Source organism: Amblyraja radiata, chromosome 8, assembly GCF_010909765.2.
Source record: "Amblyraja radiata isolate CabotCenter1 chromosome 8, sAmbRad1.1.pri, whole genome shotgun sequence".
Lineage (NCBI taxonomy): Eukaryota > Metazoa > Chordata > Chondrichthyes > Rajiformes > Rajidae > Amblyraja > Amblyraja radiata.
Window position 1 is genome coordinate 54,197,734 of NC_045963.1, and position 26,261 is coordinate 54,223,994.

Below are 26,261 nucleotides of genomic sequence, written 5' to 3' on the forward strand. Positions count from 1 at the left end.
TAAATAGACAGACAGGGCACTTCTAGCTGTGTTGATGGCTCTGTAGCTGAGTCCTTCATCGTGGTGAAGGTTCGCCAGGAATTCCAGTACGTTGGTAACTGTAGCGGTTGAGTAGGTGGTCCCTGTATCCAAGCAGTACTTCTCCCATTTTTTGATGCTGGACAAGTGCTGTTTTTTAGTGGATGTTCGGAGGGATGCTGACATGGTGTCGACAGTTTGTTCTGATAATCCCAGTCCCAGAAGTGGTTTGTGCAGAATTTGCAACCCAGGAGTTTGATTTTTTCATGGCACGGGTGGCTTGTGCCCGACACTGGGTGTTAATAACTCTGGGGCACTGGGGAATACCATCGGAGTTTCAACAACCATGTCATGGAGTATTGAGGGGGGGAGAGGGAGAGGGAGAGGGGGAGAGGGAGAGGGAGAGGGAGAGGGAGAGGGAGAGGGAGAGGGAGAGGGAGAGGGAGAGGGAGAGGGAGAGGGAGAGGGAGAGGGAGAGGGAGAGGGAGAGGGAGAGGGAGAGGGGAGAGGGAGAGGGAGAGGGAGAGGAGAGGGAGAGGGAGAGGAGAGGGAGAGGGAGAGGGAGAGAGAGAGAGAGGGGGAGAGGAGAGAGAAAGGAGAGAGGATGAGAGAGAGAGAGAAAGAGAGAGGAGAAAGAGGATGAGAGAGAAGGAGAGAGAGAGAGAGAGCCCCCGCATCACCCCCCCCCCCCCCCCGCACATGTCGAATCCATGCCCCCTGCCCCCCCACCCCCCCGGGTTATTCGCACCCCCCTCCCCCCTCCCCCCTCCCTGGGTTGTTCATGATTAACGTTTCAAAAAAAGCCAGACCCATCTTTTAAAACACCAGCTTCCAGTGAGATCACAATGCCCCCTCCCCAACATTGGAGTGAAACAGAACATTCCACCACCTTCCAGTGACGTCAGGGAGAGGGCCTCATTTCAAAAACAGCTTCATCAGCTCCCCAACGATCTGCACTGTTTGAGGTCGACTCAACATCGACTTCTGCAACACTTGATTCTGACTGCTTCATTTTCGCCATCTTTAAAGATAAGATTTATTTTAAAACACCTTTTTAAAAAGAGAGAGAGAGAAAGAAAACACCTTTTTAAAAAAAGATTAACCTTGCTTTTATTCACTTTCTCGATCCCGCTCGATTGGTTCGGCCCCGCTCACTCAGCTCGGGCCCCCCCGCTCGGTCGGCTCGGCCCGCCTTGCTTTTATTCACTTTCTCAGCCACGTTTGCTCAGCCCGGCCCTGCACGCTGGGCTCGGCCCGGGTTGCGTTGGGGGAACGAGTTACGTTGGGGTAACAGGTGATGGGGGTGATTGACTCCGGGGTTCCTGTCTCCAGGGTGAGCGCTGAAGCCGCGTTCGGGGCCCAGCCCTCACGTGTGACACCACGCACTCGGTCTAGTCTCTTTTAAGATCCTGTGACCTCTAGTGTATTGGCAAACCAAAAGTTACATATAGGTACAGGACTATGTGAGGGTGGCAAGGGAGGAGTTAGGAAAAGGAGCTTGTGTGTCTTGCAAACTGAGTGACATTAATGAGCAAAATGGTTAATTTACCAAAATCCTTTGGTGTTATTGTTTTAATAGAAATTCCAGATCAAGAGCTGAACCTAAATTGCACAGCTGCCACTGTGGGATTTAAACTCAGGGCTCTGCATCATTAGTCCATGTCTCTTGATTAAAAATCCAATAATTTAACCACTGCACCACTATACTATACACAAGGAGCAATGAGGAGATTACTTCATTAGAAGCAGTGAACTGTGGTCACAGTGGTAACATGAGAAACTTCAACAGTGCCATGTTTCACAATAAACTCCCACTAGCAGCAATGACCAGATATTCTGCTTTTAGGAGTCATAATGAAGGTACAAAAAGTGGCCAGGAACCAAAGGATAAACATTTCTCCTTTGACTTGGGGTCTTCTAACCTAGAGGGAGATGGGCCTCAGTTTAATATCCTCTGTGTATGAATCACCCTGAAATCTCTTGACGTGTGTCCCTTGGTGTTGAATTCTAAGTTGGCAAACGTTGCTTGATAACACTTCTGTAAACCCTTAGAGTAAAGCTGTTGTAGTTGTGTGTATCTTGAAGCCCTTAATCGTTTACCCAATTTTGCAATCTTAGGTCAATTTTTCACAATTATCCTAATGGCAAAGATAAAGCCATAGAGTTATACTGCCTACCTGGTAATCAGTCAACAACGGGGTCAAGGAAAGAGCGCTCACGTCGCGGCCCTGTTTCCACCAATCTTTCCACCACCACGCACAAGAAGGACAAGAAGCGACAAGACAGACACCATTGTATGCAGATGCCGAGAAGTGTGTTCAGCTCCGGCTGATCAACTTCTAATCTTGTGTGTGGACTCGATAAGAAGAAGAAGTCAACAACAATATCAGTCCCAAGCCTAAATCTTATCTATCCGTTCCCTCCACAGATCTGCTGAGTTCCTCCAGCACTGTTTTTTGCTCTAGATTCCAGCATCTGCAGTCTCCTGTATCTCCAGCAACATTCTCCCATCTGACTGAGAAGGTTATTATGGATAGAGGCAGGCTGAGTCATAGAGTGATACAGTGTGGAACCAGGCTCTTCAGCCCAACTTGCCCAAACCGACTAGCTACACTAGTCCCACCTTCCCATGTTTGATCCATATCCCTCCAAACCTTTCCTATCCATGTACCTGTCCAACTGTTTCTTAAACATTGGGATAGTCCCTGCCTCAACTACCTCCTCTGGCAGCTTGTTCCATACACCCACCACCCTTTGTGAAAAAACTACCCCTCAGATCTTTTGAAATCTTTTCCCCTTCACCTTAATGTTTTACATCCTCTGGACCTTGATTCACCTACTCTGAGTATTGACTTCCAAAACATTGAGTGGATCTACAGGAAGTGCTGCCTCAAGAAAGCAGCACTTCCTGTCATCAAAGACCCACACTGTCCTGGCCACAGTCATTTATCGGGAGGAAGATGCAGGAGCCTCAGAACTGTTACTTCTTCCTATCAACCATCAGGCTCTTGAACCATACTGCACCACCCAAACCACAAACCTATCTCAGCAACAAATTGCTATGAACTTTCTATAGTTTACACTACATACTTTGGCTTGCAATATTATGGTCCAATTACCTAATAAAACTGATAATTAATTGTATTATTGTTTATTGTCCATTTATTTGTTGTGTTGTTGCATTATTATGCCTGTAAAGCTGCTGCAAGTAAGAATTTCATTATTCTGTTCCCTGTGTATATGAGATATAGTGCAATTAAACTCTCTCGACTCGTTGGCCTCCATGCTGACACTCCCAGTGCAGCGCTGAGGAAGTGCAGCACAATTGGAGGTGTCGTCTTTTGGAGGAGATAATACACTACAATACGATACGATGGAGCTTTATCGTAAGCCTTTGGAAAATCAAGTACAAGATTTCTGACAGGATCATGAGCAAATGGACCCTCCTGTTGGCTAAGCAAAGATCACAACAAAAACTGTGATCAGACCTAAACCTTTCATTAAAACACAATCCTCCTGCTCCTTCACATTCACACAGTTACTTTACTCCTGGGTTTAGTTCAGTGGGCAGTCCATTATCCCACAGTGTCAAGTGGTCAATCGGCTCTCTCTCATGAGGCAGTCATTCACAGCCTGGTGCTAATTCTATTTGACCTCTTTGAATTGTTGTCTGCAAGAGGAAACATCAACCTCCAAGCTGTACATTTAACAGAACGCCCGCCGGAAAGTTTTGAGCTCACAATTATAAGTTACAAACTAACAGTTAACATCTTTTTTCAGGAAATCCTCTTCTGGTTATTTAACCGTGCAACTGTGATCTACTTATCTCAAGCATATAAAATATGAGAGATTGAGATGTGCATGTAGATGGGGAATAAACATAAGATAAATAATAAAGCATATTACTGAATGAAATGAAAAAGCACAATGGGATCAGTGGCCCTCCCGTAATGAGAGGATATTTTCTGTGTCTAGTGATTTGATGCTTCTGCAAATAGGCTGCACCTGTAAGGTGTCTTTCTATGTTGTCAAATCTGCTCTATATCTCCATTACCTGGTTTGATTAAGAATACAAGAAAATAGAGGCATGAGTAGGCCGCTGGGTCCCTCAAGCCTGTCGTGCCATTCAATATGATCATGGCTGATCTGCCCCAGATCTCACTTCTTCTAAGCCAGTTCCTTCTAGCTCACAATTCACTGATCTCTCAACAATATATCTCTCTCCACTTTAAATACTTCTATTAATCTAAGATAAAGGATTTTCTTTTCAGACTGCTTTCACTGCCTAACAACAAATAATGCCGTGGAGTCAGCATGTAAGGAAAGAGAAACATTTAAAGATTTTAGAATCTGGAGCAAAAAGACATATTGGAGGGGCATGGAGGAACTGCAGATGCTGGAAAAATCTAAGGTAGACAAAAATGCTGGAGAAACTCAGCAGGTGAGGCTGAAGGAATAGATGACATTTATCCCTTGTAACCACAGGAAATGCTACACTTGTCGCTTTATCTCCCCCCTTGACTCCATCCAAGGACCTAATCAGTCTTTCCAGGTGCGGCAGAGGTTCACCTGAACCTCCTCCAATCTCATCTATTGCATCCGCTGATCTAGGTCAGCTGCTCAACATCGGTGAGACCAAGCGCATGCTTTGCGATCGCTTCGCCAAACACCTCCGCTCAGTTCGCAATAACCAACCTGCTCTCCCGGTGGCTCAGCACTTCAACTCCCCCTCCCATTCTGAATCCGACCTTTCTGTCCTGGGCCTCCTTCATGGCCAGAGTGAGTCCCACCATAAATTGGAGGAGCAGCACCTCATATTTTGCTTGGGTAGTTTAGTGGTATGAAAATTGACTTCTCCAATTTCAGGTAGTTCTTGCTTTCTCCCTTTCCTCTCCCCTTTCCAGCTCTCCCACAGCCCACTGTCTCCACCTCTTCCTTTCTTCTTTCCGCCCCCCCCCACCCCCACAACAGTCTGAAGAAGGGTCTCGACCCGAAACTTCACCTAGTCCTTCGCTCCATAGATGCTGCCTCACCCGCTGAGTTTCTCCAGCATTTTTGTCCATTGGAGGGACTTGATGAGTCAGGCAACATCTGATGTGGGTCTCAACCAGAAATATCATAAATTCTTTGCCCCACAGATGCTGCTCAGCTCACTGAGTTCTTCCAGCAGTTTGTTCTATGCTTGAGAAACAGTTAATGTTTCAAGTCCACGACCCTTCGTCACAACAGTGATAAAGAGATACAACTAGTAGAAACAAAGAACTGCAGATGCTGGCAGGGCCGGCCTTAAGCCGATTGGATCGATTGTTCCCAATTGGGCCCCGCAAGTAAGGGGGCCCCACGCCGATTGAGTAATCTACTCTCGGCTTGGGTAGATCTACCCCGGGTGGAGGGGGGAGAGAGGGGCGGAGAGAGAGTAGAGGGGTGGAGGGGGAATAAAGGTGTAGACGGGGAGGGGGGTGTGAGGGGGAATGGAGAAGGGGGAGATGGGAGGTGGGTCGTTCCCTCACCGTCCCGGGGCAGCGCTCCCGCTCCTTCAGTCGCCATGCTTCACGCACACAGCCCCAGCTCCACCCCTCTCTCTCGACGGGGAGTCGCGGTGAGCAATACACGGAGGGCCGGGCCGGGGGTCGGAGCAACGTTTACAAACATCGGCCTCAGCTCACACTCGTCCGCCCGGACCCCGATATCCGCTCCCGCCATCGGCTCTCTCCCTCCCCTGTCTCCTTCTCTCCTTCCCTTCCTCCTTCCTCTCTCTTTTCCCTTCCCTCATTTGCTCCATCCCTTCTTTCTCTCTTTCCCTCCCTCCTTTCTCTACTTCCCTCCCTCCCATCCTTCCTCCCTTCTCTCCCTCCCTCCCTCCCTCCCTTCTCTCCCTCCCTCCCACCCTTCTCTCCCTCCCTCACTCCCTTCTCTCCCTCCCACCCTCCCTTCTTGCCCTCCCACCCTCCCTTCTCTCCTTCCCCCCCCCCCCCCCCACACACACACATCACGCACAGTCAACTAACACACACACATCACGCACAGACAACTAACACACACAACTAAGTTAGGATGGGGTAGAAGCCCAAAAGGTAGGATGGGGCTGAAGCCCAAAATGTAATGCCTGGACTGGTTTTTCACCAATGCTTATTGGTTTTCCAGGGTCTATTTAATTAAATTACTTTTTTTTAAATTTCAGCCACTAAAACAAGTGGTATTGTAACTATGTACTTTTCAGAGGTGATCTACACATTTTGTTTGCTACTTGTAGGCTTATATGTATGCAATTTTGTATTAAAATGTAGCCGCGATCTGTTTGGTCCTTTAAGTCGCATGCACTTTTTAAGTGCACATTTTGATTACTTTCCATTCTACCATAGAGATATAAAGTCTATTATAGACTAATTATATTTCTATGAATCTACAGAACTTGGCTGGGAACCTGGGGTTCACCAAAATTGTTCTCAATTGGGCCCCGCACCTCCTAAGGCCGGCCCTGGATGCTGGTTTATACTAAAGATAGACACAAAATGCTGGAGTAACTTAGCAGGTCAGGCAACAAGTTAGAAACAAGTTAGACCAGGTAACAGCGAATACAGGTGAGGGCGATGGATGTCTTTTTTATGGCTTCTTTATCTGCTCCAATTTCTTGTTACTCACGTGACCAATTTTCGGTCAGTCTGAAGAAGGGTTTCGGCCCGAAACGTCGCCTATTTCCTTCGCTCCATAGATGCTGCTGCACCCGCTGAGTTTCTCCAGCATTTTTGTGTACCACCAATTTTTCCTTGATCCTTTGTGCCTTTTCCCAGGTCACTGTGAACTGTGAGGAGCTTCTGATCTCTCACATAACTCTCACATAACACACAGGCTGTGTAAAGGTGTGAATGATACTCATTCACACTCACAGAATAGGAGCCAGCAGCAGGAAGCCTGAGCTGGCCTGGGCTCGCCGTGGTGTTGGGACTGTAACACAGAAACATCGCTCAGCACCATACCCCAGCCCCCACTGCCAGCCCTATGAATACAGGAGTCCATTAACTGCTTTATTACATTACACCCAAGGTTTCCCATTGTGTCAAAAGGCTAGCACTTAGAGCAATTGAATACTTCTTTAAAAATTCACAAAAGAGCTTCAACCAACTGCTCAATAAGAGTGTGAAAATTGATTCTTCCCACTTCAAAGTATCCTCGTTTGAAAACTATTCGCTCACAGAATATCAGACAAAGCGCAATTTTCAATCTCAGCCTCCAGTTCACACCAAAAGGTAAGAGCTCCTTGTGAAATAAGAGCATTGTTCAGGGTAACATGTCACAATCTCCCAGCACCCATTGCATCTCATCAGAATTGAAAGGAGAGTCAGTGGAGTTGTTGCCTCTACTCTGGAAGTAGCCTTTTATGTTAATATTGTTGCTCGACCTTACTTGGTTGTTCATTTGCTTTGATGCTAATGTTCCCCACTTCCAACTTTGTTAAGAAATAAAATAAATATTAATCATGAAATATTACTTGATAAATCAGAACATTGATGTATCTCATTGATAAAAGTTGATTAAAAAGGCATAAGGAATAAATCATAGTTATAAAGCTCAGAAATAGACAATAGACAATAGACAATAGGTGCAGGAGTAGGCCATTCGGCCCTTCGAGCCAGCACCGCCATTCAATGTGATCATGGCTTCTTCTTCTTCTTCTTCTTCTTGTGTATGGCGTGCACAGCCTAAGGTTGCAGGACAACTTGTACTATTTGATCTTACTTGATTGTGCACGCCAGGTTGATTGCATTCGTCGAAGCAGGGCGGACCACGTGAAGGTTGCAATCTTCCACCCCGTGATCATGGCTGATCATCCCCAATCAGTACCCCGTTCCTGCCTTCTCCACATATTCAAGATTCAAGAGGGTTTATTGTCATGTGTCCCAGAGAGGACAATGAAGTTCTTGCTTTGCTTCAGCACAACAGAATATAGTAGACATGAATACAGAACAGATCAGTTCAGTGTGTCCATATACCATTATATAAATATATACACACATGAATAAATAAACAGATAAAGTGAATAAATAAACAGATAAAATAAACAGATAAATATCCCCTGACTCCGCTATCTTTAAGAGCCCTATCTAGCTCTCTCTTGAAAGTATCCAGAGAACCGGCCTCCATCGCTCTCTGAGGCAGAGAATTCCACAGACTCACAACTCTCTGTGAGAAAAAGTGTATCCTCGTCTCCGCTCTAAATAGCTTACCCCTTATTCTTAAACTTTGGTCCCTGGTTCTGGACTCCCCCAACATCGGGAACATGTTTCCTGCCTCTATCGGGTCCAAACCCTTAATAATCTATTTATTTCAATAAGATACCCTCTCATCCTTCTAAACTCCAGAGTACACAAGCCTAGCCGTTCCATTCCCTCAGAATATGACAGTCCCGCCATAGAAAATAGAAAAGCATAGAAAATAGGTGCAGGAGGAGGCCATTCGGCCCTTCGAGCCAGCACCGTTCCCGGGAATTAACCTTGTAAACCTACGCTGCACTCCCTCAATAGCAAGAATGTCCTTCTTCATATTAGGGGACCAAAACTGCACACAATACTCCAGGTGTGGTCTCACTAGGGACCTATACAACTACAGAAGGACATCTTTGCTCGTATATTCAACTCCTCTTGTTATAAAGGCCAACATGGCATTCGCTTTCTTCACTGCCTGCTGTACCTGCGTGCTTACTTTCATTGACTGATGAACAAGGACCCCCAGATCCCATTGTACTTCCCCTTTTCCCAACTTGACACCATTTAGATAGTAATCTGCCTTCCTGTTTTTGGTACCACAGTGGATAACCTCACATTTATCCACATTAAACTGCATCTGCTATGCATTTGCACACTCACCCAACCTGTCCAAGTCACCCTGCATTCTCATAGCATCCTCCTCACAGTTCACACTGCCACCCAGCTTTGTGTCATCTGCAAATTTGCTAATGTTACTTTGAATCCCTTCATCTAAATCATTGATGTACATTGTAAGTAGCTGCGTTCCCAGCACTGAGCCTTGTGGTACCCCACTAGTCACTGCCTGCCATTCTGAAAGGGACCCGTTAATCCCTACTCTTTGTTTCCTGTCTGCCAACCAATTTTCTATCCATGTCAGCACTCTACCCCCAATACCATGTGCCCTAATTTTGCCCACTAATCTCCCATGTTGTCCTTATCAAATGCTTTCTGAAAGTCCAGGTACACTACATCCACAGGCTCCCCTTGTCCATTTTCCTAGCTAAAAATGGATAGAATCCTCAAAAAATTCCAGAAGATTAGTCAAGCATGATTTCCCCTTCGTAAATCCATGCTGACTCGGACCGATCCTGTTACTGCTATCCAAATGTGCCGCTATTTCATCTTTTATAAATGACTCCAAATAACTGAAACCAGCATCTTTGGCCGAACCCTTTCATCGCGTCCAGGGTGCATTCCTGAGGTCCCATTTGCCTGCATTCGCTGTGAACCATTTCTATCCACATATCCAAATGTCTTTTAAATGTTCGAATTGTACCCCCATCTCCCACTTCCTTTAGCAGCTTGTTCAATATACCCACCAGCCTCTGTGTGTAAAACTTGTCCTCAGGTCCCCTTTAAATCATTCCCCTTTCCCCATAATCCCCTCTAGTTTAAGACTTTCATATGCTGGGAGACCATCCACCTTATCTATAAGGTCACCCCTCAGTCTCCTTCACTCCAGGGAAAACAGTCCCAAGCTATCCAGCCTCTCTTTATAATCACAGCCCTCCAGTCGCAATAACATATTTGTGAATCTTTTCTATGCCCTTTCCAACTTAATCACATCCTTCCTATCGTATGGCGATTTGAAATGCACGCAATATTCCTAATGCATTAGACAGGGTTGGAGGAGGTTTACGTCCATAATGGATGAAACCAAGAGTAGATTAAGCGACCATTTTTCCCAACTCTTGCGCTCCGTCCGGCAAGACCTGCAAGAGCTCCCGATTGTTAAGCATTCTCATATCGACCTTTCTGTCCTGGGCCACATGTCCTCCATTGCCAGAGTGAAGCCAGATGTAAACTTGCAGAACAGCACCTCATATTCCACTTGGGTAGTTTACAGCCCATTGGTATGACCATTGAATTCTCCAATTTCAAATTCCCCCAGCCCTCTATTTCCCCCTTGCACCCACCACGGTGCACATCCACCTCTCCCACCATCACCCAGCAATCCACTCACCCAGCTCTATTTTCATCCCCTCCCTCTCTATTCCTCTGTCATCCCTTCATCCCTTATTTCCTTTCATCTTTCTTTCCATCCCCTTGTCCCCTTCCATCCATATTCCTGCCTCTGGCTTTACATTTTACTGCTCCTCTCCTTATCTGACCCTCTTGACATTTTCACCTTCAGACTGTCACTATTTCACCCTACCTGCCAAGCAACCGCCCCCCCCCCCCCCCATCTCACCTGTATCGACCTATCACTTGCTAAACTTTGCCCCATCACCACCTTTCTCTTTTACAGCTTTCTCCACCCTATTCCACCAGGCTGAAGATGTGTTCCTGAACCAAAATATTGTCTGCCCATTCCCTCCATATATGCTGCCTGACCTGCTGACTTCCTCCACACTTTGTGTTTTGCTCAAGATTCCAACATCTACAGTTTCTTGTGTCTCCTATGTACATGTACCTCTTGGTCTCTCTTTTCTAAAGCACCGCCCAGGCCCTGTAATTTGCAGATATGTTCTACCCTGGTTTAAATTCCCAAAATGAAAGATTTTGCATTTGTTTGAATTGAATTCCATCTTCCTTTTTTCGTCCAATTTCCCAGTTGGTCTAAAATGTTTTTAGCCTGCGACAACCTTTTGCATAGTCCACTATATCACCAATTTTAAAGTCATCTGCAAACTTACTAATCATGCCACCTATATTCTCATCTAAACCATTAATAAATTTCATAATAAATCCAGCACTAATCTCTGTGACACACCACTGGTCACAATCTTCCAAAGTGAAAAACAACCCTCCAATACCACTCTCTGACCTCGACCACCACAATTTTAGGATATGATCAAGTAAAGCATTGATTAGAGTGCTGTTGTACACTTACATCTGTAACCCAGGCACTTACAGAGAGAGGTGTCTAGAGATACTTTGAATACCATTGAAATCCCTCTGTGCTTTGGGGTTGGGTAGGTCCTTCTCTATGTTTTCCATCAGATACAAGGCGGCCAGGAATGAAAATCCCTTGAGTTACAGGATGTCCCCAATTTTAGACAATATTTTTGTTTTTGAATGATATAGCACACAAAATGTTGCATCCTATTATGTACTAAGTTCATTTCCATCGAATCAAGTGACAAGAATCCTAAACTCCTCTTTGGATTAACTCTTTAGAATTTTCGTTGTGTATTTTAATCCCTAAAACTCTACTTTTCTCACTCCTACATATCTGATAATACTTTGGTTATTTTTAATGACATTTTGAATGGCATTTTATCACTGAGCTAAATAATCTTAAATGGACACAAAGTGCTGAAACATTGTAGGTCAGGCAACATCTCAGGAGAAAAAGGTAGACAAAAAATGCTGGAGAAACTCAGCGGGTGAAGGAAGCATCTATGGAGAGAAGGAATAGGCGATGTTTCGGGTCGAGGCCCTTGTTCAGAAGGAAAACGGATTCCTTTTCTCCAGAGTTGCCTAACCCGCTGAGTTACTCTAGCACTTTGTGTCTATCTTTAGTATAAACCAGCATCTGCAGTTCTTTGTTTCTAAATTATCTAGGAACTGGCTTTGTGGCTGCACAGATTCTGATGAGCCCAGTGATAATTTAATTTGTTTTAGAGGGGAGATTTGCTTCAGGGGTAAATGTCTCACAATAGCAGGAGAACAATGAGCTCAAGAGATGTGTCTGAACAAGCAGAAAGACCCTCAGCATACCATATTATCTAAAGGACCTTCAGTCATTCAGCACTCCCTTTACACTATCTTGGATTATCAGCCTATGTTAAAACCGATGGCCTCAGGGAGAGTCTTATCAACAATTACTCACCACTTTCCTTTCTTCTCAGATTCCACCATTTGCACCCTTGAGAAAAAAACAAACTGCCGGTTGAACTCAGCACGTCAGGCAACATCTGCGGAGGGAATAGACAGACAAGCCTTCTTCAGGCTCAAACACGTGACTGTAGAAGAGTCACAACACGAAAAGGCATCTGTACATTCCCTTCACAGATGCTGCCTGACCCATTGAGTTTCTCCAGCAGTTTGTTTTTTTGCTCAAGATTCCAGCATCTGCAGTTTCTTGCGTCTTCATCTGTGATCTTTAGTCTTTTCAACATCCAACCTTCAGCCTTGGTTACCATCTCATCCCTTATCTCCCTCCTGCCATTCAGCCCCACTTTATCTGGATCTTTCACTTCCCAGCTCTTGCCCCATCTCTTCCCCTCACCTCTTTCTACCAGTTATCTTGCTTCTACTTCATGATTCTAAAAAATCAGCTTTCCATTTCTCTCCACAGATGCTGCCTGACCCACTGAGTTCCTCCAGAAATTTTGTTTTTTGCTCAAAATTTCAGCATCTGCAGTCTCCTGTGTTTCCAAGAATGCCTGTTGTATAAACAATGTATAAACCTGGAGTTATAGAGTAAAACAGCACAGGAATAGGTCCTTCAGCCCATGATGTCTATGCTGACCATCAAGTACCTATTCATATAAATCCCATTTAACCAGCATTTGGTCTGTAGCTATCTCTGCCATGGCATCCAGATGCTCCTTGACCATTGTGAGAGGCCCTGCAGTGCACTGAGTTCTTCCAGCATTTTGTGTTTCGTTTTAGTTGCCCAATATTTTGTTCTGACGATACAATGGTTTTAAGGTCCTCCCATCTTTTAGCCCTTTTATAATCCATAAGATTTTGGTTGTTTTCCACAGTGAAGGCTAATCCAAAATTATTATTTAGCTCCTCTACCATTGTAAATCCCATGCTTTTTCCTCTGAGAGACCAATGTTTGCTATAGCTACTCTCTTCCTTTTACTCTACACACAAAAGCTCTTACCGTTAGCCTCATTTTCTAAATTCATCTCAAACTAACTTCTCCCTTTTTATGATTTTTTTTGTTATCCTTTCTGGTGTCTAAAATGTTCGCAATTATCTGGCAAATCACAAATCTATGATTTTTCTTTCTATTTAATACTATTCCCAATTTCCTAAATTAGCCACGGATTATGTGTCTTCCCCACAGAGGCTTCCTTCTACACCCTTCTGAGATTTACAGATTATCTTCCATGATGTTATGTCCCAGTGGGCATAAATTCCAATTCCTGACTCTCAATCACTTTGTGATGTTTTAGAGTACATTAATGCAGGTTATCGTTAGAGAGTCAAAGAGTCATGCAGCATGGAAACAGGATCTTCGCCCTAACTTGCCCATGCCAACCAAGTTGACCCATTGACTCTAGTCCCACCTGCCGATGTTTGGCCCATATCCCTATAAACGTATCCTATCCATATACCTGTTCGAATGTTGTTATAGTACCTGCCCTCAACTACCTCCTCTGGCATATCGTTCCATATACCCACTATTTACATAGAAAGATAGAAAATGGGTGCAGGAGTCGGCCGTTCAATATGATCATGGCTGATCATCCAAAATCAGTACCCCGTTCCCTCTTTCTCCCAAGATTTGCGATACAAAATGGCGGCGGCGCGGGCACATCGCGACGCCCCGTGTCTCCCAAGAATTGGAGAAATATCGACAATTCCCCTACCTGTCAGGGAGATGCTAACTGCATTTCGTTGTCTCTGTACTGTACACTGACAATGACAATTAAAGTTGAATCTGAATCTGAATCTGAATTCCTTGATTTGTTAGCTCTAAGAGCCAGATCTTACTCTCTCTTGAAATCCCAATTTCAATATTGTTGAACCTACCCTGCAATACAAAGGATTAGGATTATGTCATTTTACAGACCCACCAGAAACAATTTTGCAAAGTAATGTGGTCAAATCATTCAGTTTATCATAAGTTATTGAGTTGAATAACAGGCACCATTCTCAAGAATTCTTTATTCAGTGTGTAGAAATGCTGTAATTTGGACCCCAGCCTGTGGTTTCACACCTTCAGTGATCTCTTTACCCTGTGGAGAGCTTGGTGTGAATTCATTATCACATGAAAGCACTTTAGTCCCTCTGATACCAGGATGTGCTCAGACAATCTCACACAAGTGACCATGGGAAAACTGCTCCAACACCTTTTCCTCAGAGCATCTTGCACAGATGTCTATTTAATGTCTCACCCACAAACACAATCAAAGGGTCCTTTAACAGCTATAGTTTGGTGGAGAGTACTGTTGGAGGAGGGTTGAGGTTGGGGAAGTCTGCTGGTTTTACTGCTGAATCATACATCGGGGAAACAGGCCCTTCGGCCTCCGAGTCCATGCCAACCATCAAGCACCCATGTACACAAATCCCATCTCTAACCCTACCACTGAACTACAGACCCTAATAATTAGTGGTATCTAATAATCTTCTGACCCATATGCCTTTTGGATCTGGGAGGACTCTGGAAAACCCTGAGGAAATGTATGAAGTCACATGGAGAACGTGCAAACACCAAATTGAACCTGGCTCCCTGAGCCACAAGGAACCTGCTAGCTGCACCACTGTGCTGCTTACAAATTGCAAGTTATCAGGGATCAGCTTACTGATATTTGTAGTTGTTGCTGAGAATGAGGCAGCACAACATCAGATCTTTCCTCAACCACTCCCTCTATTCCAACCAACAGGAGAGACTGTATGGCAAGACTTGAAGGCAAATTATCCTGGAATTCCAGCCAATTTCCTCCATCCCCCACATTGCCGAGACAGATTGGAGGTTCATTCCTTGATGTATTCATTATCCCTCAATCAATGCACGAAAAGGAGATTATCCCCTTCGGTCATTCCCCGCCTGCTGCTGATTCTCGGGGCACAAATTGTGCCATGTTTCCAACCTCCCATAAGCCACTTTGATTCAGAGGCGCTCCGTTGATTGTAAACTGTCATGGGAGGTCCTGGAAGGAATAAAGCCTTCAGAAATGCAATTATTTTCATATAAATATGGTGTCAGTGAAATAACTCTATAATGTGCTGATATCTTTAAACAGTAAATATAAAGTGATGATGGACACAAAAAGCTGGAGTAACTCAGCGGGACAGGCAGCATCTCTGGAGAGAAGGAATGGGTGAAGTTTCGGGTCGAGGAAAGTTTCAATCGTTAGAAGGGTCTAAACCCAGATCGTCACCCATTCCTTCTCTCCAGGGATGCTGCCTGTCCCGCTGAGTTACTCTAGCTTTTTGTGTCTATCTTCGATTTAAACCAGCATCTGCAGTTCCTTCCTACACAATTATAAAGTGATCACAATCCGCTGAGGTGTTCCCCCAGGTAATACTTTCTTGTTTTCGAAGTTGCTCTCTGGGAAAACCTGGGAAATTATTGCTCACTTTTAAATTCTCACCCTTACTTCCGAAACTGTCCACTCTATTGTCCCTCCCTACATTTATAATATCCTTCAGACCTACATTTTTTTGAGATTTCCTCCCCCTCCACTTCTGATCTTTACTGACATCAATAATAGGGAAAAATTACTGACCGTGCAATTATGAAAGATGTAATGGGGTACTAAGAGCATAAAAGTAAGTCTGGGGAGAAGTAATGATATTGGTTTATTATTGATATTGGTTTATTATTTTCACATGTACTGCGATCCAGATAAAAAGATTGTTTTGCATATTATTCAGGCAGATCATACCATACAAGAGTAGGTCAGGCAGTTCTAAAGAAAAAGGAAACAGAATGCGGAATTTAGTGTTTCAGTTACAGAGTAAGTGCAAATAATAAAAAGTGCAAGTGCTGCAATGAGGTAGATTGTAAGATTGGGGATATATCCTGACCTTATGAGAGGTCTATTCAAGAGTATGATACCGGCAGGGAAGAAGCTGTTCTTGAATCGGGTAGTTTCAAACATTTCGAACGTTTGTATCTCCTACCCGCTATGAAAGGGAAGAAGAGAGAACGGGGTGTGAGTGGTCAAAGTGAAAGTCGAGTTCAGTGTCACATACACAGTGCCGTGCAGGTATAAAGAAAAATCTTGTATCAGAGGATAACTTCGAGCTGAAGAGATGGGGCAGGACTATCCTGATCCCTGGTGCGGCATTGGAGGACCAGCTACAGTTACCATCAGTTCCTGAACGTTAGGAAGGCCAAAACAGACTCCCGTTCCTGTTTGCTGGCTGCCTTATTTATTTCTCATCTTTTTATTAATTGTAACCATGTGATCATTTATGACCTACCTCGTCGCCTCCTCCCCATGCCGTCTGCAACTCTGCTAATAACTGTTTTGCCTTTGAATCACAAGCTTCTGGGCAGCACAGCCAGTAAAGTTTGCAGCCTTACAGTTCCACAGCCCTGGTTTGATCCTGACTGCCATTGCTGTCTGTGTGGAATTTGCACATTCTCTGTGTGATGATGTAGGTTTCCCTTGCATGCTTTTGTTACTTCCCACATCCCAAAGATATGTGGGAACCATTGAATTGCCTTGAAAGCGCAGGTGATAGCATGTGGGAGTAGATGATGTGAATGTGGGCGAATAGGTTGCAGAAAAAATTCTGGAGGAATGGGATTGATCTGTGAATCAATATAGAATGAATTAATATAGACTCAACGGGGCTAAATACCCCCCTTCAGCATGTGAGGAAATATGAAAATACAAAATTGTCCTCCAGAGACATATTCATAAAATCTTGGCCTGGTGCAACAGTGCTGAAAGGCACTGCATTGTACACTTGTCAGCAGAGACAATAATCAATGATTGGTTCTCCATTAACCAGGTAGGAAAGATTCCATGATTTTATGTGGGAGAAGAACTGAACGTTATTCCCGATTTCATGGTTAATCTTGAACCAAGATCTAGATTATCTGGTCACTTTCACACTGATGTTTTAGGGAGCATAGTTAGGATGCTGTAAATAGGAATCTCCACTTCAGTTCCCAATTAGTTTATTGTCATATGTACTAGGGTGAAAAAAAATTACCCGTTTTCATGAAGCCGCACACATATCAATGATAGATACAGTAAATACGAGTGCAAAACAGCAGAATGGTGTAAGATTATAGTGCAATCGGAAGGAGCGCAAAAATACTAAAGTACAATAATCAAATAATGGAATGTGGTATAGTTAAGAGTAAGAGTACATGGTAGAACCTCTGGGAATGGGTTGTGAAAGAAGCGATTGGTTCATGAGTCTGATAGCAGTGGGGAAGAAATGTTCTTAAGTCTGGACATCCGAGCTTCCAAGCTCCTGTATCTTCTCCCAGAAAGTAGAAAGGGCAAAAGGGAATGGCCAGGGTGGCAGGTATCTTTGACGATATTTCCAGCCCTCCTGATGCAACGCACTGTGAAAATGGACAAGAAATACATTGTTGGCCACAAAATGCAGTGGAATATCCCGAGAGCCTGGAAGTACCATAGGAGTACCAAAGGAGTGCAAGGACTCTGGCCAGGGACCCAATCCTGGCGACAGCAAGGCCAGGAGTGGCCCTTTCAAACTACTGCACAATGTGCAGCAGTCAAATCTAGCACAGACTGGCAGCTTGGACAAGTGGGCAAACCCCACTTGATTAAAGATGGCGCCTGCCTGTGGTGACATTTTGCCAGCAGCTCAACAGAAGAGGATTATTTATAGCTTCAATCAACTCACCTTGATCAGAGAAACGGCAGAAATCGGTGCCGTAACGGACAAGCTGCGAGTGCATATCGCGATCTCCCGCAGCTGCAGGAGCACCCGACTGCAAGTGTTCCCTTGATCGCTGGAGAATACCCGACCTGACTGAGGATCACAAGTACTGTACCTGGAAACACCGGGAAGACCTCCGGAGCTGACGGGCAGGATCTCCCAAGAGCAACGGAGCTGGAGCGGCCGACTGTGAGGGAATCCCCGGTCGCAACGGAGCTGGAGCTGCCATCTGCAAGGGAATCCCCGTTCCAGTGCAGGTTCGCAGAAACAGCAGGCACAGTAAGTACCGTACCTGGAAACAACGGAGAGGCCTCCATTGTGTCCAGAAACCTGGCCGACGGGCAGGACTTTAGGTCAGTCTGAAGCGTAGGGGACTTCAACCCCCTCGCCCTACCATCCTACTGGCCAATGTACAGTCCCTTGAAAATAAAGTGGAGGACTTAAGGGCAAGGCTGCTTTAGCAAAGGGAGCTGAGGAAATGCTCTGTGTTCTGTTTCACAGAGACATGGCTCATCCCCAGCTCCCCAGACTCAGCAGTCCAGCCTGAAGGTTTCTCCATCCATCGCATGGACCGTACACTGGCAACTGGGAAAGGAAGAGGAGGGGGCATCTGCCTCATGGTCAACTCTGCGTGGTGCTCAGACGTGGCAGTCCTGTCCAACTCCTGCTCTCCACACCTGGAACACCTGGCTGTGAAGTGCCATCCCTTTTACCTACCGAGGGAATTCACCTCCATCATCCTGACTGCGGTCTACATCCCACCCCAGGCTGATGTTCATCTGGCACTGGGGGAGCTGCACGCCGTGGTCAACAAACACCAGACGGCTTACCCCGAGGCATTTACCACCATAACTGTGGACTTCAACAAAGCCAACCTTAAGAAACCGGTCCATAACATCCACCAACATGTCTCCTGCAGCACCAGAGGATCAAACACCCTCGACCACTGCTACACGACCATCAAAGACGCCTATCGCCCTATCCCTTGCCCTCACTTCGGTAAATCCGACCATGCCGCGGTGCTGCTTCTTCCTGCCTGTAGGCAGTAATTGAAGAGCGCACCCCAGAGATGAGGACTGTACAGAGCTGGTCGGGGGGGGGGGGGGGGGCAAGGGAATGCCAAAGGAGTCCCAAAGGAGTGCAAGGACTCTGGCCAGGGACAGGACCCTATCTGATGCAAGGGAATGGATATCACTCTTGCAGAGGAACAACTCCAGGACTATTTGGAGTCTGGAGACTGGGCAATGTTCAGGGACTCGGCAATGTACCTGAATGAATATCCCACAGTCGTTACAGACTTCATAAAGAAATGTGTGGAGGACTGCATCCCAACAAAAACCTTCCGAGTATATCCTAACGATAAGCCTTGGGTGAACCATGAGATCCGCACTCTTCTGAAGTCCAGATCCCGGGCATTCAGGTCTGGAGATACAGAGGTCTACAAGATGTCCAGATACGACCTTGGTAAGGCCATCAAAAAAAGGCCAAAAGGGACTTTACTCCAAGCTGGAGGATGAGACGGATGTTCGGCAACTGCGGCAGGGCTTCAATCCCATCACCTCCCACAAGGCAAAATTAGGAGGCAGCTCAATTGTCAGCGAAGCATCACTCCCTGACGAGCTCAATGCGTTTTACGCACGCTTTGATAGGGAAAACACTGATGTGCCTTCCCGAGCCCCCATTAGCCGTGATGGTATTTCAGTCACAGTCACAGAGGCCGACGTCAGAAGATCCTTCAGGGGGGTGAACCCTCGGAAAACGCCTGGACCTGATGGCATCCCCGGTCGTGTTCTAAAAACCTGTGCAGACCAACTGGCTGGAGCTTTAATGGACATTTTCAACCTCTCACTTCTGAGGTCTGAGGTTCCCACCTGCTTTAAAAGGGCATCAATAATACCGGTGCCCAAGAAGAGCAAGGTGACGTGCCTCAATGACTATCGACCAGTGGCACGAACGTCAGTGGTGATGACGTGCTTTGCGAGGTTGATTATGGCGAGGTTGATTATGGCGTATATCAACTCCTACCTCGACAAGAACCTCGACCCACTGCAGTTCGCTTACCGCCACAACAGATCAATGGTGGATGCGATCTCACTAGCTCTCCACTCCGCTCTGGACCACTTGGACAACAAAAACCCATATGTCAGGCTGTTATTCATTGACTACAGCTCGGCATTTAATACAATCATCCCCTCCAAGCTGGTTACCAAGCTCTCAGATCTGGGTCTTTGTGCATCCCTCTGCAATTGGATCCTTGACTTCCTCATCCACAGACCACAGTCTGTCTGTATTGGTGGAAATGTGTCATCCTCGATAACAATCAGCACGGGAGCACCTCAAGGCTGCGTGCTCAGCCCTCTGCTTTACTCACTCTATAGCTATGACTGCGTAGCCCGTCATAGTGCGAACTCCATCATCAAGTTCGCCGTCGACACCACTGTTGTGGGACGAATCACTGATGGTGACCAGTCAGAACATAGATGTGAGATCGACTGTCCATATAATACATTTATTTATGGGCGCCTTTCAAGAGTCTCAAGGACAAGTCCATATGGTGCCAGCACAATAACCTGGCTCTCAACACCAGCAAAACCAAGGAACTGATTGTGAACTTTGGAAGGGGTTGGATAGGGGCGATGGTGGAAAGGGTCAAGAACTTCAAATTCCTGGACGTACATATTTCTGAAAATCTTTCCTGGTCTCAGCACACTGGTGCAATTATAAAGAAAGCACATCAGCACCTCTACTTCCTGTGAAGACTACGGAGAGTCGGTATGTCAAAGAGGACTCTCTCGAACTTCTACAGGTGCACAGTAGAGAGCATGCTGACTGGTTGTATCGTGGCATGGTTCGGCAACTTGAGCGCACAGGAGCGGAAAAGAATGCAGAAAGTTGTGACCACTGCCCAGTTCATCATCGGCTCTGACCTCCCTACCATCGGAGGGATCTATCGCAGTCGCTGCCTCAAAAAGGCTGCCAGCATGATCAAGGACCCACACCATCCTGGCCATACACTCATCTCTCCGCTGCCATCAGGTAGAAATGTACAGGAGCCTGAAATCTGGTACATCCAGGTTCAGGAACAGCTTCTTCCCCACAGCCATCAGGCTATTAAACTCGCCATCAAACAAACTCTGAACTATAACAGCCTACCGCACTTTATCTCTCTTGACTGGACTTGACCCATGAACAGGCTAAAGTGTTGAGTGCCACCTCTTGCTTCTTGGGTGATTGATAATCAGCACCTCAGCTACAAGTGCTCTGAGCTTCTCAGTGGCAACATATTCAGATCATAATTGACTGGGCTGTTAATACACAATGCTCTTGGTGTGACGAGGACAACTTTCATCTTCTTGGTCTCAATATTTTCCCAATATTGGCCATTTTCCACATGAGCCTTGCACATTGCCTGGGTGGGTGGGCATCACAGTCTGACTGACAAGGCACCTCATTCCTGAAAGACTAACTGTTTCTATATCCACGTTTCTATATCCACAGACACTACCTCACTTGCGGAAATTTCTTACATCTTTTACTTTTACTTCTGATTTCCTGCCCCTGCAGTTCTTTTAAAACATTTTTAATTTACTTTTGAATACTACATTCATGTGACTCACAATAAGATTTCGAGTAAGGAGAGGGACACTGTACAATAATCACCAGTGCAATGAGTCCAGGTGATTCTCCATGCTGGGTCTAAGGGTCTGAGGTCAACTCTGGTCTCTATGACAGTGGCTTTGATTTTTGATTTTTTTTTCATTTCAAAATATACTTGATTCGAGAAATAAATATATCTAATACATGATCCTTACAAGACTCCATCCAACATTCTCGGAGGCTATACATTCATTCAATACTGTCTACACAAATTTAACCCCCAGCCTTGCCACTCATGTGGCCCACTAGCGTGGAATCCCTTCCCATATTTTTGAGGGGCGTCTCCACCACACTCCATCCCCCATGTCCAGCAGCGGAAGGACCATAGACTGTGTCCTCCCCCACAGAGCCTTGGTGTCGCCTTGCCTGTCCTGTACATGACAGGAAACCTGAAGGAGGCGCTGGTCAGAGAGGAACACCGACGTGAGGTCGGTGTATCTGACCATGACGGCCTTCGACGTAAAGAGGAAGTCTATCCGGGACCGGGCTGAACCAGGTGAACTGCGACTTGGACGTGCCTGCAGGGTGGCTGAAGGCATCGCGCAGCTTTGCATCTTTGACCGTCTCCATCAGGAGCTTGGAGGTGTTGTCCAGTCTGTGGTCGGCACTGCCGGATCGTCCAGCCAGAACGAGCGGCCGGGACATGGCCGCTGTGATTTAAATAACCATTAATTTACGGGAATTCCTTCCATTTGGCCTATAAATTCATGACAATGAGATTTAAAAATCATGTTATATTGTGAATTCTTGTGTGAATGTTATTTGGACACTTAAGCTATTTAAAAATGTTAAGAAGTGGATAGATGTTTAGATCTAGTAATTGAATTTTGTAATTAGCTACAATTAGGTAACTAACTAATTATATGCTTTAATTTCAGGTCATCCAAGTAAGATTGTTTCATATTTGTTTCAGAATGCTTCAATCTATAATAACTGAAAATTTCATTCAGTTCTCTTAATTTTTAAGAAAGTTATGGGCTTTTGACTGTCCTCGATCACAGATTTTGAGTTAAGTCAATGGAAAAACAATAGGGAACAAGATGCTAATTTCAGTATGAAAATGGCCATAACTTTTTTAATACTGAAGATATGAAAGTGAATTAGGTGTCAAATTAAACTTCTTTTTATGCTTTATCTGAAGGGATAAATTGCAGACTTGTTAAAATCTCAACATTTTGTAACATTGCTAATAAATGTCCTTGGCCTCAAATTGGCAAGCCTGCAGCATGACCTTCCTGACGAACAGGTCCCGTGAGAAGGGGGTCCCCTCGCGTAGGTCCTTCATGCTCATTCACAGGGTATTGCAGATTCCTTGTCCTCCCGCTCCATTTTCTGCCGCCATTCTGATTGGATGAGGTGTTACGTTGGTTACCCAACCGGCATGGATCCACCGCTAATTCAGCAACTGACAGACTCCTGGTCACCAATGTGACCTCCAATTTAATAAGAACAGAAACTTCACCTGAAGAACAGATACTACACTTGATCTTAGCTAAAAGGCTGAGAAGCAATACAGTAGCTTTGATTGTGGAGCTACTGTCTGTGTTCAGGTCCCACACCAACAAAGTGTGCACAAATGGATCTGGGATATTTAGCAATCACTGACCAGTTTGAACCAAGCACTTACTACAAACAATAGGGCCAATTGGCAAGCAAAGTGCGAGCACAAATGGTGCAGGCCACAATCCAATCAGATACCCATCACGGTCCCATTACTATGATGTGTGATCACATTTTGTCCCATTGATCATCAGTCGAGCAATTAGCAACAGTTTATGACTTCCTGGTCACTGGAAAGACATTCCGCGGTGGCATTCATGATAAAGAACCTCCACTTGGTGAACATGAGGCATTTTGTGACAAACATATGCTTGATTGCCCCAGAATTAAATATTCAAAGTCTGTCTTTCTTCTGATCTTTAACTCCTTCTGAGATCAGCTGCACTTCATGCCTTTTGCCTTTGGGGATGAGATTTGCATCAGTGCTTCTTCCCAGGCTCCCAGCCGGTACAATGATTGGGCTTGTAATTAAAGGCTCCATTTACTCAGACACTGTTGAACTGACATTGAGTCAGACTGAAGTGCTGATCTAAACTAGATAGCAGCGTGTAAACAGATGAGTTGAGAATATACTCAGCTTCCAGCTGTCCCAGGCACTGTGGAGTAACTTTGTAGAATGCATTTCCACAGTTCTTTATTGGAGAATCCCAATTAGCAGTGCCTTTAATGGAATTTTTTTTTATCCCACTTTTTAAGGAAGGCAGGAGAGAGAAAACAAGGAATTATAGACTGACATTGCCTGACATTGGTGGTGGGGAAAATGCTGGAGTCAATCATAAAAGATGAAATAGCAGCACATTTGGATAGCAGTAACAGGATCGGTCTGAGTCAGCATGGATTTACGAAGGGGAAATCATGCTTCACTAATCTTTTGGAATTTTTTGAGGATGTAACTAGGGAAATGGACAAGGGAGAGCCAGTGGATGCAGTGTACCTGGGCTTTCAGAAAGCATTCGATAAGGTCCCACATGGGAGATTAGTGGGCAAAATTAGGGCACATGGTATTGGGGGTAGAATGCAGACATGGATAGAAAATTGGTTGGCAGACAGGAAACAAAGAGGAGGGATTAACGGGTCCCTTTCAGAATGGCAGGCAGTGACTAGTGGGGTACCGCAAGGCTCGGTGCTAGGACTGCAGCAATTTACAATATATATTAATGATTTAGATGAAGGGATTAAAAGTAACATTAGCAAATTTGCAGATGACACAAAGCTGAGTGGCAGTGTGAACTGTGAGGAGAATGCTATGATAATGCAGGGTGACCTGGACAGGTTGGGTGAGTGGGCAGATGCATGGCAGAGCAGTTTAATGTGGATAAATGTGAGGTTATCCCGTTTGGTACCAAAAACAGGAAGGAAGATTATTATCTTAATGGTGTCAAGTTGGGAAAAGGGGCGGTACATTGGGATTTGGGGGTCCTTGTTCATCAGTCAATGAAAGTAAGTATTCAAAAAGGAACTGCAGATGCTGGAATATCGAAGGTACACAAAATTGCTGGGGAAACTCAGCGGGTGTAGCAGCATCTATGGAGAGAAGGAAATAGGCGACGTTTCGGGTCGAAACCCTTCTTCGGACTGATGGGGGGTGGGGGGGGGAGAAGGAAGGAAAAGGGGAGGAGGAGGAGGAGCCCGAGGGCGGGCGGATGGGAGGGTGGGAGGAGACAGCTAGAGGGTTAAGGAAGGGGAGGAGACAGCAAGGGCTAGCAAAAGCGGGCTCCCACCGCAACTCCCTCGTCAATTCTTCCCTTCCCTCCCGCACCACCCCCTCCCCGGGCACTTTCCGTTGCAACCGCAAGAAATGCAACACCTGTCCCTTCACCTCCCCCCTCGACTCCATTCAAGGACCCAAGCAGTCGTTCCAGGTGCGACAAAGGTTCACCTGTATCTCCTCCAACCTCATCTACTGCATCCGCTGCTCTAGATGTCAGCTGATTTACATCGGGGAGACTAAGCGTAGGTTGGGCGATCGTTTCGCCGAACACCTCCGCTCAGTCCGCAATAACCTACCTGAACTCCCGGTGGCTCAGCACTTCAACTCCCCCTCCCATTTCCAATCCAACCTCTCTGTCCTGGGTCTCCTCCATTGCCAGAGTGAGCAACAGCGGAAATTGGAGGAACAGCACCTCATATTCTGTCTGGGGACCTTGCGTCCGGATGGCATTAACATTGAATTCTCCCAATTTTGCTAGCCCTTGCTGTCTCCTCCCCTTCCTTAACCCTCTAGCTGTCTCCTCCCACCCTCCCATCCGCCCGCCCTCGGGCTCCTCCTCCTCCTCCCCTTTTCCTTCCTTCTCCCCCCCCCCCCACCCCCCATCAGTCTGAAGAAGGGTTTCGGCCCGAAACGTCGCCTATTTCCTTCACTCCATAGATGCTGCTACACCCGCTGAGTTTCCCCAGCAATTTTGTGTACCAATGAAAGTAAGTATGTTGGCCTTCATAACAAGAGGAGTTGAGTATAGGAGCAAAGAGGTCCTTCTGCAGTTGTACAGGGCCCTAGTGAGACCACACCTGGAGTATTGTGTGCAGTTTTGGTCTCCAAACTTGAGGAAGGACATTCTTGCTATTGAGGGAATGCAGCATAGGTTCACAAGGTTAATTCCCGGGATGGCGGGACTGTCATATGCTGAGAGAAAGGAGCGGCTGGGCTTGTATACTCTGGAATTTAGAAGGATGAGGGGAAATCTTATTGAAACATATAAGATTATTAAGCGTTTGGACACGCTAGAGGCAGGAAACATGTTCCTGATGTTGGTGGAGTCCAGAACCAGGGGCCACAGTTTAAGAATAAGGGGTAAGCCATTTAGAACGGAGATGAGGAAATACTTTTTCACACAGAGAGTTGTGAGTCTGTGGAATTCTCTGCATCAGAGGGCGGTGGAGGCCTGTTCTCAGGGTACTTTCAAGAGAGAGCTAGATGGGGTTCTTAAAGATAATGGAGTAAGGGGATATGGGGAGAAGGCAGGAACGGGGTACTGATTGTGGATGATCAGCCATGATTACATTGAATGGCGGTGCTAGCTCGAAGGGCCGAATGGCTTACTCCTGCACTTTCTCTGTAGCTGTAATGCTATATTCTGCACTATAATTTCTCTTTTTCACAACCTAATGTTCAAATATTTAGTTATTTTGCCTAGGTAGCATGCAAAACAAAGTTTTTCACTGTATTTCGGTACACTTTAGACGGACTTTAGAGATACAATCCGGAACCAGGCACTTCGGCTCACCGAGTCAGCGGCGACCAGCCATCAGCCCCCACACCTACACTATACTACACATTAGGGA

At 45.7% G+C, this 26,261-nt stretch overlaps 1 pseudogene; it reads right to left on the reverse strand.

Annotated features, from left to right (window-relative positions):
* Positions 1-22,827: 22,827 nt before the first annotated feature.
* Positions 22,828-22,931, reverse strand: LOC116976571 (annotated as a pseudogene).
* Between the last annotated feature and the right edge of the window lie 3,330 nt (positions 22,932-26,261).